General features: G+C 47.5%; 1 long non-coding RNA gene across 2 annotated transcripts in view; it reads right to left on the bottom strand.

The window, feature by feature from the left end:
• Positions 1-2,046: 2,046 nt before the first annotated feature.
• The window catches only part of LOC113596530 (uncharacterized), a 28,936-nt gene continuing 20,512 nt past the window's right edge, over positions 2,047-10,470 (bottom strand). For both annotated transcript variants that reach the window (XR_008295782.1, XR_008295783.1), the window contains one exon: positions 2,047-8,913. This is a non-coding gene — a long non-coding RNA (uncharacterized LOC113596530). The remainder of the gene's footprint in view (positions 8,914-10,470) is intronic.

Genomic DNA, 10,470 nt, shown 5'->3' with positions numbered 1-10,470 from the left:
GGAGCATTTGGAGGATTCTTGCTAAAACCAGACACAGCAGAGAGAAACACGCAGGCAGGCCTAGGTGAAAGGCTGATGGGAGGCTGAGTAGGGTTTGGTCAAGGACGGTGTGCATTGCAGCATCGGCGACTGCTCAGGACGATAAAAGGCGCTTTCCGAGCCGGGACTCTGGCCTCCCCCTCCCGTGCCAAGGTCTCGCCCAGGACCGGGTGCCCACACTACCTTGCAGACGTGGTTACGAGGCACAGGGGTCTGCTTCACTGCACTTCTCGTCTTTGTGTTTGGCACAAGTGTGACACTTTCAGAGGGAAGGGCCCAAGCCCTTCAGGTCAAGAGCATCAGGGGCCACCTGGAATTGAACCAGCTGAGCTCACGACCCCTCACATCGAGGGGGAGTGCACCCTATGGGGGCGGCTCAGTAAGAGGTGGGAGAAGGGGCCCAGGGGACGGGGGCTTTTGTCTCCCGCCACCGTCCGCACATGGCCTCGTCTGAGGCTAATCTTGTACGAGATCGTTGGTTTCCAGCAGAACACGTGGCCTGACTGTGGGTGCCAGACGGGCTCCCAGATGCCAGAGGCTGACCTTTTCTCACTGGAATATTAGTAGTAGCTTTACAGCTGCTTGCTAAGCTAAGCATTATATACTGGATCTGTTCTATCCACACCACTGCCTCCGTAAACGGCCATCATCCAGAACATCAAAACTCGTGTGTGTCCCTCCCATAATATTTGCTCCAAGAGCATTTATGTCGGCAGTTGCACCCGCCTGGCTGGCTTTCTGGATTTCTTCCTTCTTATCACATGAAACCACACCGGATGCGACAAACCACATAGGATCTGTAAACACCACGGACCGGACAAACACTACCTTCACTGCTGTTTCTAAAAAGCAGGGAAAGCCGAGCCATCCAGGACCTGCTGGAAACTGGGGAGGATTCCCACGTTTCTACAGTGATTGTCAGCTGCTTGCAGTAGCCTCTCTAATTCACCTGTTGGCTCTGGTGAGGCCTGGCGGCGGGACGAATGGTTCCCAGCAAGGACTCGTAAACACCTGTGAAGGGGAATTGAATTTCTAGGTTTTTCCGGGATGACTAAGGGTTTTACTTCTCATGAACATAGCCTTTGAGTAGCCATTTTGGTTTTGCTTTTCTATTATTTTACTTTTAAAGTAGTCTTTATACCCAGCGTGGTCCTCGAACTCACGACCCCGAGCTCAAGGCCTACATGCTCTACCGACTGAGCCAGCCAGGTGCTCACTGAATAGCCACTTTGGACGTGGGTGTTTGTAAAACCGTTGCCCACCCCCTGCCTCGTTAGCAGAAGACCCAGACCTTCTCAGAAACTGACGTCCTCTCTTATGCTCGCGTGGGGTAATGGGTAGTCCAGCAATGGGACTGTTTGCAGCGATGTGGGCTAGAGTTCCAGAAACCGAGGAGGAATGGGGGAGCAGCCCGGCTTGCTGCTTCTGCCCCCGAGGGGACACCCAGGCGAGCACTCCAGCTTCAGCCAGTCTGTCCGGTCCGCACCGTGGGCTCTGTGCCGTGGTGACTGGGAGGAAAGGAGTGCCTGGGCCTGGTTCTCCTACCCTCACTGCCTTGGTCAGACCTGTGCTGAGGACGGGGACCCAATGCCGTCTACAGAAGTTGAATTTTTGTCGCTCCCGTAGTTACAAGCTACGGCCATTGTAAATACATCTCCTCTCCGTGTCTTCCTCACCCTCATACGAGAGGAGAAGAAAACAATTATTTCTATCTACCTAGTTGCTTAGATTCTGGGCTGATGGTTACTATCTCTCTGTGATCTTTGCTGGCATAAAGTTAATTCTCTGAAGGTACTTCTATTACAAAGGAGAAAAAAATTGCGGCACCTGGGTGGCTGAGTCGGGTAAGCGATGAACATTCGGTTTCAGCTCTGGTCATGATCTCACAGTTCGTGGGTTCAAGCCCCCCGTTGGGCTTTGCTCTGTCGATGCAGAGCCTGCTTGGGATTCTCTTTCTCTCTCTCAGAATAAATAAACTTAAAAAAAAAAAAGAAAAGAAAAAAGTTGTAACAGATGTTAACTAGACTCGCAGTGATCATTTTGTAATATATGCAAACATCAAATCATTATGATGTACACCTGAAACTAATGTACGTCAGCTATACCTCAACTTAAAAAGGCATAAAAGTTAGAGTGAAAGTCTTACGTCTCCTGCGCTCCTATGAGATCAGAAGGGAGCCTAGAACCAAGAAAATTCCTGGGTATGTCACAGCTGCTTCGTGACTTGCACGGAACTGCACCACTGGAGTAGAATCAGATGTGATGAGATTAGGTGAAGTTCCTTCTTTCAAAGCAGGGCCAAAGGAACAGCTCAGGGGCCAGAGACCGCAAACACTTTTCACTCGGGGGTCTGCGGTCATCCACGGGGTTCTGCTTCAGGCTGCCGGTCAAAGTGACATGTGCTCTGCATCCCAGGGGACAGGAGCGGCGGACGTGCAAAATTTCCATAGGGGCTGGTGGACACGTGCCATGGGCCAGTCCGTCCACGCTCTGTGGCTCAACAAGTCACGTGGCCATGACCTACTTCCGTGGGGCAGGGATACCATGAAAGTCCATCACCGCCGCAGGCCGCTGCCCTCCCCTCACTGGCACCCTGTCCCTCCGTCCCACGGCCCCTGACGTCAGGGCTGCGGGCTTTACCACAGCAGGAAGGGTTAGTGCGCATCTAACAAGGCTCTGAACTTACAAATCCAGAAACATTATCACGTCCCGAAGCCTCAGCGTTTATGACTGCAGACAGAGGGCTGATGTCATGTCTTGACGTACCTTTCTCTAAGTCAAGAGAGAGGTTTGATGCTTCCTTTCAACTACAGACTCGTCAGTGGGGTTCCTTGACCGATGGTTCTGGCTCTTGCGTTGGCCACTTTTGCCTTAGTTTTGATTCTGTATTCCTTCCTTTTGACCCCAGACCGCTGACCAGTTCCTTTTTGTTGTTGTTGTTTTAAATGCTTATTTATTGATTTCTGAGACAGAGACCATGAGCGAGGGAGGGGCAGAGAGAGAGAGAAAATCCCATCATCCCATGCAGCCTCCATACTGTCAGCACAGAGCCCAATGCGAGGCTAGAACTCACGAACTGTGAGGTCATGACCTGAGCAGAAATCAAGAGTCAGACACTTAACTGATTGAGCTCCCCCAGGAGCCCCGCTTACCAGTTCCTAATAGCGCTTTTCACGGCCCTTGGAAAGGCAACCAGAGCCACCTGAGAGAAGATCCAGAAAGAGAGGCCCTTGGGGAGGGGCTCAGTTAGGGAACCCCAGCTCCCCAGATGGCCTCCCAGTTCCTTCTCTCCTGTGTCCTTTTCCTCTTCCAACAGAGAGAAGAAGTGTTTGCAGGCCCATCTAGAGCCTGTGGACAGGCTTGCGGCAGGGGGACCCTGGGCAGCAGCCTCCTGGGGCGCCTAAACACCCGTGAAATCCCTCACTCTGCTTATGCCTCCAGAAGACCAGAGGATAGGTTCACCTCTGAAACTGTGAGCCAGAACAGCAGTTTGCTTCGTTTTTCAGGTGACATTCTGCCACGCCAGCCATGACATTTCTACATTCCTTTTGAGCTGTTTCCTGAACACATTCTCAAGCTAAATGCTGATTATACTGAGGCATTTTAAGCATCAAGAAAGGATTTTCCTTGAAACCTCAGTCTGGCTGCTCTCTTTAAAATAGGCTATTACTTTTCTTTTCTCCTGAATTTAATTAAAGTTTTCATACCATTTAGGATGACCAAGTATCCTGGTTCCCCTAGGGCTGGAGGGATTTTATTTAGGGCTAACACCAAATTGTCCCAGGCCGATGGGGATGGCTGGTCACCCTAATACCTGTCAGCCCTGTTCACTTTTTGTACTTTATTGTAACCACAAATTCAGAGAGGAGAGAAAATACTCCCTGGTTAAAAATTAGGAAATTGTCTAAGTTTCCTGACGTAAGTTTCTATACCCACTAAAACTCTATCCCCTGCCCTCATCAGTCTTGCAAAAATCAATCTAATGCCCCCCCCCCCTTGCCAATCATGACTGCCACAGTCAATATAATCACTAGCTTCAAGCTATAGCGATGTCAGCTATATCAGTGTTAGAGATCCTGCTGTAAAGTCAAAGCTATAATCCGGATTTTAAGTTAACGTCCCTCAGGGAGGAAATCTCCCATGGAAAAATACCATGGAAAAATCCGTGACTTTGACCACACAGATACATTCATTACGGCAAGACTATAATCACAACTTTGCCCGCCAGGGTTTCCATTATCAACAGGGTCTGAATCTTGGTGGAGCACAATTCTTTCCAGCTGGAGTAAACCATGGACAGGTTTTCGGCCCATTGGGGATTTTTTTGATTTGTTTACAAATTGGCAAGGCTGGGGGTGGTGGTGCAGGGAAGAGCAGGAGGATGAGGCTGGGAACGGAATACACACTATGGGCTTTCGTTCTTAGTGTATTCTTTAAACTGAAACTAAGAAAACACAAAAACCAACCAACCGAGGTCAGTTAAGGATGTCATTTAGACCTGATACTTTTGGCTTTAAAGGCAACACTTTGTCTTTAACTTTAAAAGATGGAGTGTTTGATAAAAGAACAGAGATTTTCTTTTTTTTTCTTGTACCTGAAGCTTAGTCAACCACAGATAGGAGCTTTGGCTCTCTCTGCCTTGAGGGAAGCCACGTGACGGGGAGACCTTGTGGGAGATTCCATCCGGGTTCTCTCTGGATTCTTTTTCTAGCCCATTCTCTGACTGTTTGTAAACCACTCGATCTCCCCTGAGCCTCAGGTTCCTGTCCTGTAAGGGTGCTGTAAGTTGGCCTGGCTCGGTTATAGGATTCTTATTCACACCCACCACGGCAAGGGTGAAGCGTCTTGCCCAAGTGACCGTAGCCTTCTGTTCTTTTCCATTCCTCATGCTGATGGCCTCTGAAGAGCCGCAGTCCGAGAGGCATCCTGTGCAGCCAGGGGTCCACTGTTTCCTGAGACCACGGCCGATGGAGGCACCTTCACCCCCTGTTCTGAATATTGACTCATCCCAAAGCAAATGTGTCATGGATCGTGAAGAAGAGTGAAGCTTGTTTTCTCTAAAAAGTTTCATAGTAATCACTCCAAAGCCATAAAATTGTTTGGGGTCAACTTCCTATGGTCTTCTGACCTTGTTTGACGTGAGAGGCAAAAATCTCATCTGTGGTTGAAGAGTGGAGCAGAGAGACCCTTCTCAGGCCCTGTGGGTTCACAGGGTGACAACATGGCCCTGGTGAAATGACCAGGGCACAAAATGGGAATCCCCCAAAGTGTCAGATTGCTGCGTTCCCTCTCATCACCAGGACTTCTGGGAATCGTGAAGGGAACCAATTCTAGTCGTTGATCGTGCATCTGTTTGCTTTAATCACAGCCACCGTGAAGGGGCACCTGGGTGGCTCCATCAGTTAAGCGTCCGACTCCGGCCCATGATCTCATGGTTCTTGAGTTTTGTGCTGACAGCTCGGAGCCGGGAGCCTGCTTCAGGTCTGTGTCTCCCTCTCTCTGTGCCCCTCCCCGGCTCATGCTCTCTCTCTCAAAAATAAATAAGCATTAAAAAAAATTTAAATCACAGCCATTTTGAAGTGGACGATAAAAAGAAAGTTTTACTTGTATTAGGACCCCACTCACCATTCTCAAATGTCTGAAGAATTTGGAGGTCAATATATATTTTTCCCCAGCGGCCAAGAAGTAATGTGATTAATTTGAGTAATGGAGTTAGGTGGGCAAGGGTCCAGGTTGAATTTTGTCAGGCTACGAAAACTTTCAGCGTTTTGAGTCATTCATTTTAAACACCTGTCAGCTAAAAGCTCAATGTGGCTTACTTTTGACCTGGTTTTTAAATAAATGGCCAAATGCCTTCGTCTCTCACTTATGACAACACTCACCCACACCCACGAGTTCCAAGGAGCCGGTGCTGAGTAGGAATGAACAGCTCGCTGGCAGGTTAAGGCCCTGAGCGGCTGGGGACCTGGCTGGCTTTCCCGATGGAGACATTCCCCGGGGGCAATTTGAATAGGCCGATATTATGAGCGGAGCACACTTCACACTCATGTTTTAATTGAGCACCTGATGCCATTGTAATGTCGCCTAATTCCCAGTTGTGGGCAGAGCGTAGAGAAACTGAGAGTACTTGAAGCTGGGATTTCAAGCGGCCCCCTGAGCCCCCAGCTGCAGGCGCGCTCGCCGTGTGGCGCAGGGCCGCGTGGGCCCGGCAGGTGGCGCTGTTGCCCCTCTATCCCGACGGGGACTCGGCGTCCCGGTAGTCCAGCCTGGGGGGGGGGGGGGGGGGGCGGTGTCGTATCCAGTTCTCCACCTCCTGTCCTATTTCAGGTGTAAGCTTGGGTGGTTGATTTATCAGTTCGTTACTCTCGGTCACACACACAAACACCCCACGGGGACTGTACCCCGAGCTTGTGAACGCTTGGCACAGACAGCGCCTTCTGCTTTTCTCAGCAAGCTGGGGACCTGTCCTGGTTCAAGTCGTGTGCTTAAGGGTTTATTGAGATAGGGACGTGTTCAAATGCGGTTATACATTCCCCTTAAAGGAATATGACGACTCTCCAATTTCAATAGCAAGTGCCCTTAACTTGGAAGTCAGCATTCGTGAGATATCCAGCAAGTGTCTTTTTATTTTTTTAAATCCAAGTTATTTAACATACAGTGTAATAATGATTTCAGGAGTAGAATCCAGTGACTCCTTGCTCACATATAACACCCAGTGCTCATCCCAACAAGTGCCCTTCTCAGTGTCCATTACCCATTCAGACCTTCCCCACCCCCCACCTCCCCTCCAGCAACCCTATTTGTTCTCTATATTTGAGTCTCTTATGCTTTGCCTTCCTCTCCGTTATTTTATTTTTCCTTCCCCTGTGTTCATCTGTTTTCCTTAAATTCCACATATGAGTGAATCGTATGTTACTTCTCTTTCTCTGACTTCTTTCGCTTAGCATATAATACACTCTAGTTCCATCCACGTTATTGCAAATGGCAGGACTTCATCCTTTTTGATCGTCGAGTAGTAGTATCCCATCGTGTGTATGCACCACATCTTCTTTATCCACTCGTCTGTCGATGGATATTTGGGCTCTTTCCATACTTTGGTTATTGTCGATAGCGCTGCTATAAACATTGGGGTGCATGTGCCCCTTGAATCAGCACACCTGCATCCTTTGGATAAATACCTAGAAGTGCAATTTCCAGCAAGCACTTTATTCATGAAGCTAAGCATGCCGGTCCTTGAGACTGGACCGTATACATAATAGCTGTTCGCACTTCAGATGACAGGGCCACATGGGCTGCTTTTTATCATGGGGACCTATGGGTCAGGATCCCATCGCTACTGCCATTCAGGGGGAAAAAAATATTTTCTGTGTCTCTTTAGAGACAGTGGATCCTGGATGTGCCAGCAGTTCTGTGCTGGTTCTGGCTCTGATGTTCAGTACAAATTCCATGGATCTAGGGAGTGCTTTTCATTTCTATGAGATGAAAATTATGCTCTCCTTAGACAATGGACTAATACTCAGCACTGAAGGGAAATGACCTATCAAGCCGTGACCAGACAAGGAGGAACCTTAAGCGCAAATCACTAAGCGAAAGAAGCCAATCTGAAAAGGCTATGTACTGAATGATTCCAACTATATGACCTTCTAGAAAAGGCGAAAGAACGGAGACAGTAAGAGCAGTGGTTGCCAGGGGCTGGGTAGGGAAGCGTTAGAAGGCAGAGCACAGAGAACTGGTAGGGCAGTGGGACTATTCTGAATGATACCGTCTGGTGCATGCATGTCCTTCTACAGTTGTCGAACCCCACGGAATGCACAACACCAAGAGTGAGCCCTGGCGTGAACTATGGACTCTGGGTGATGATGGTGGATCCGTGCAGGTTCATCAACCATAACCGGTACAGGGGTGAGGGAGCACTCTGTACTGTCCCCTCAATGTTACTGTGAATCTAAAACTGCTCTAACAAGCAGCCTATTTTTTTTTAAAGCCTGTTAATTATGCTCTCTTCTCAGTGATGGACCAAAACTTAATTCTTATCAAAAGATTTAATCAAGCACCTCTACGCACCAGGGGCCGGAAACATAAGGTCTGACTCTTGGATATTGGAACCCGGTCGGAGGAAGGGGCAGAGGCTTGCTCTGAAGATCAGATGTGGCCCCTCCATGGGTAGTTCAGCACACTTTGTAACTCGTTCCTGGTGCTTTGCCAGTGGGAGCTTGGAACCTGTGGATTGTTTGAGGAGAATCCTGGATGAGTAGGGTGCAATCCTGAAAGGTCCTCAAGACCCACACCACCCTCCCTGGGGGGAAGGGGGCAAATCCCTCAAAGTCTAGTCTGGTCGTTAGAATATCGGCATTCAGTCGGTCTCCCTGGGTTTGAATCCCTGCTCCCTTCCTCGTGAGGTCCGTGACGTCAGCAGCTTCCCCTTTCTGTGGAAAGCATCCCTCTCTCTAAAACAAGGGTGCCAGTAACAGCCTACATATTAGGACTGTGTGTAGAATCAAGTAGGATAAGACCCAGAGAGCTTTCAGCCAAGTATTTGGCCCAGATTAAAAACACAGCATTTAGCGTACATTATTTTTCCGGGTGAAGAGAAGTGAGTAAGCCATGAACTCATTATCTTCGTGACTATGTGTAGTTACACATCTTTTCTCTGAGATATTTGAAGTCCCTCAAAACTTGCAATACCCACTTGGCAACTTTGTGGGCCTCGTGCAGGGACCAGGACCACACCAAGCCTCCATTCTGTGTCTTGTGGGGGTCACTGTCAACCATCTGGCAGGCGTGTTCAGACTTTCCTAAGACAAATGTGAAAATCCTACGGGGTCTTTGTGGACCAAAGGTAAAGTCAAGGAGCAGATCTCATAGAACTGTCTCCTGGAAAAAAAAAAAAAAGGTTACAGTGCTGTGGGTTTTTTCTTTTTCTTTTTCTCTGGTTCAGAGAGTTCCTGACATGCTTCTTCTTGTTTTTCTTCATACTTTGGGAGCAGCAGAAATGACACACAGCCCCTCCACAATCACGGGGCGCTATCCACTGGACCGTGATATATTTACTGAGAAATTTTTAATAAATAAACCACAGCCGTGAACCCATGTGCCCTTATAAACTAGCCGTTTCTCATGGGGAGAGTTCAGGAGTTTTTATGGAGCAATACCACATTCTCATGAGAATTTTATTAGAAATCAGAGACTTGAAATCCATCAAGCAGGAAATTTATGAGGTTACATGGGAACCATCCTTGCATTGTGTCATTCTGGGTTAATTTACTTCTTCATATTATGTTGATTTACTTTGTAAATTTCAGCCATGAACGTTGTTCTGAATTCCTCAGCAAATTCAAGCCAGCTAATTGATTTCTTGAACTTTTCACTTTCCATTTTTGTCCTTAAAACAAGATGGATAATTATTGACCGTCTACATAAGAAAACCCCCAAATCTGTGGGAAATGCATACTTCTGGTCAGAAACGTGTCCAAGCAGGTCTTTTCAAATGCCAAGGAATAAACAGAGCTTAGTGGAAAACATTTTTATAGCCACATGCAATTCTTTACGTCTCTAACTTTTCCGCTCAATAGTTTCTTCAAATAACTTTTTTTAAAATTGTGTTTTGCAAAGTACCCAGTTAAAGTTTCACTTACAAAAAATAATAATAATAATAATAAATAATTAATTAATTAAAGTAAAACAACTTGTTTATCATCATGTAACCCACGTTGGAAAATAGCCCAAACCCAGAATAGATGTTTGTGCCGGTGAAGTGGAGAGGAAGTGTTCTAAACAAGTGTTTCGTCTGGGCCCTGTTCCAGTATTTCATTAATTGTCGTGTTAATGGTGTGAGGAAGGAGGCCAGGCCAGCACTGACCTTGAGCGGAGTCGCGAAAATGACTGAGTGGCATAGAGAACAGTCTTCCGTTAACCAGCTGACCCCTTTGCTGACATTTGAGCCTGACTCCTGGGTGACATCCCAAAACTAGCTAATTCCTCTTAATCTCTAAATTTAATTCTTAAATCGTAACTGTGTTTTCCCAGCAGACACTTGCTTGGGGACTTAAAGTTTACTGAGCTGTCTCCATGGCATGGTTGTTTTGTTTTAACCTTTTCTACCTATCCATTACCCAAAAGCTCCTAGCCACCTATTTTAGAAAAAATATCCACAAGGAAACAATGCAAGAAACCACTCTGCTTGCTTGGCTTCATGTTTCTTGGTGTCAGAGAATACCAGCTGGTCTGTCCCAGCTCAGGCCTTCTTTGGACTAATGGAACGTCGTCGTGCTTCCAAAAAGCAATTAATCATTGTCGACAGCTAATCTTTCCTGAGCGCTGCCCGTGTGAGAGGCTCTGAGCTACATTATATGTATTAGCACATTTACCGCTGGAAACTCTCTCAAAGTAGGTCCTATTAATCTCCCAATTCCCAGATGAAGAGCTTGAGGC

Source organism: Acinonyx jubatus, chromosome B1, assembly GCF_027475565.1.
Source record: "Acinonyx jubatus isolate Ajub_Pintada_27869175 chromosome B1, VMU_Ajub_asm_v1.0, whole genome shotgun sequence".
Classification (NCBI taxonomy): domain Eukaryota; kingdom Metazoa; phylum Chordata; class Mammalia; order Carnivora; family Felidae; genus Acinonyx; species Acinonyx jubatus.
Note: the sequence above shows the minus strand (reverse complement) of the source record. Positions and strands in the feature narration are given on the sequence as shown.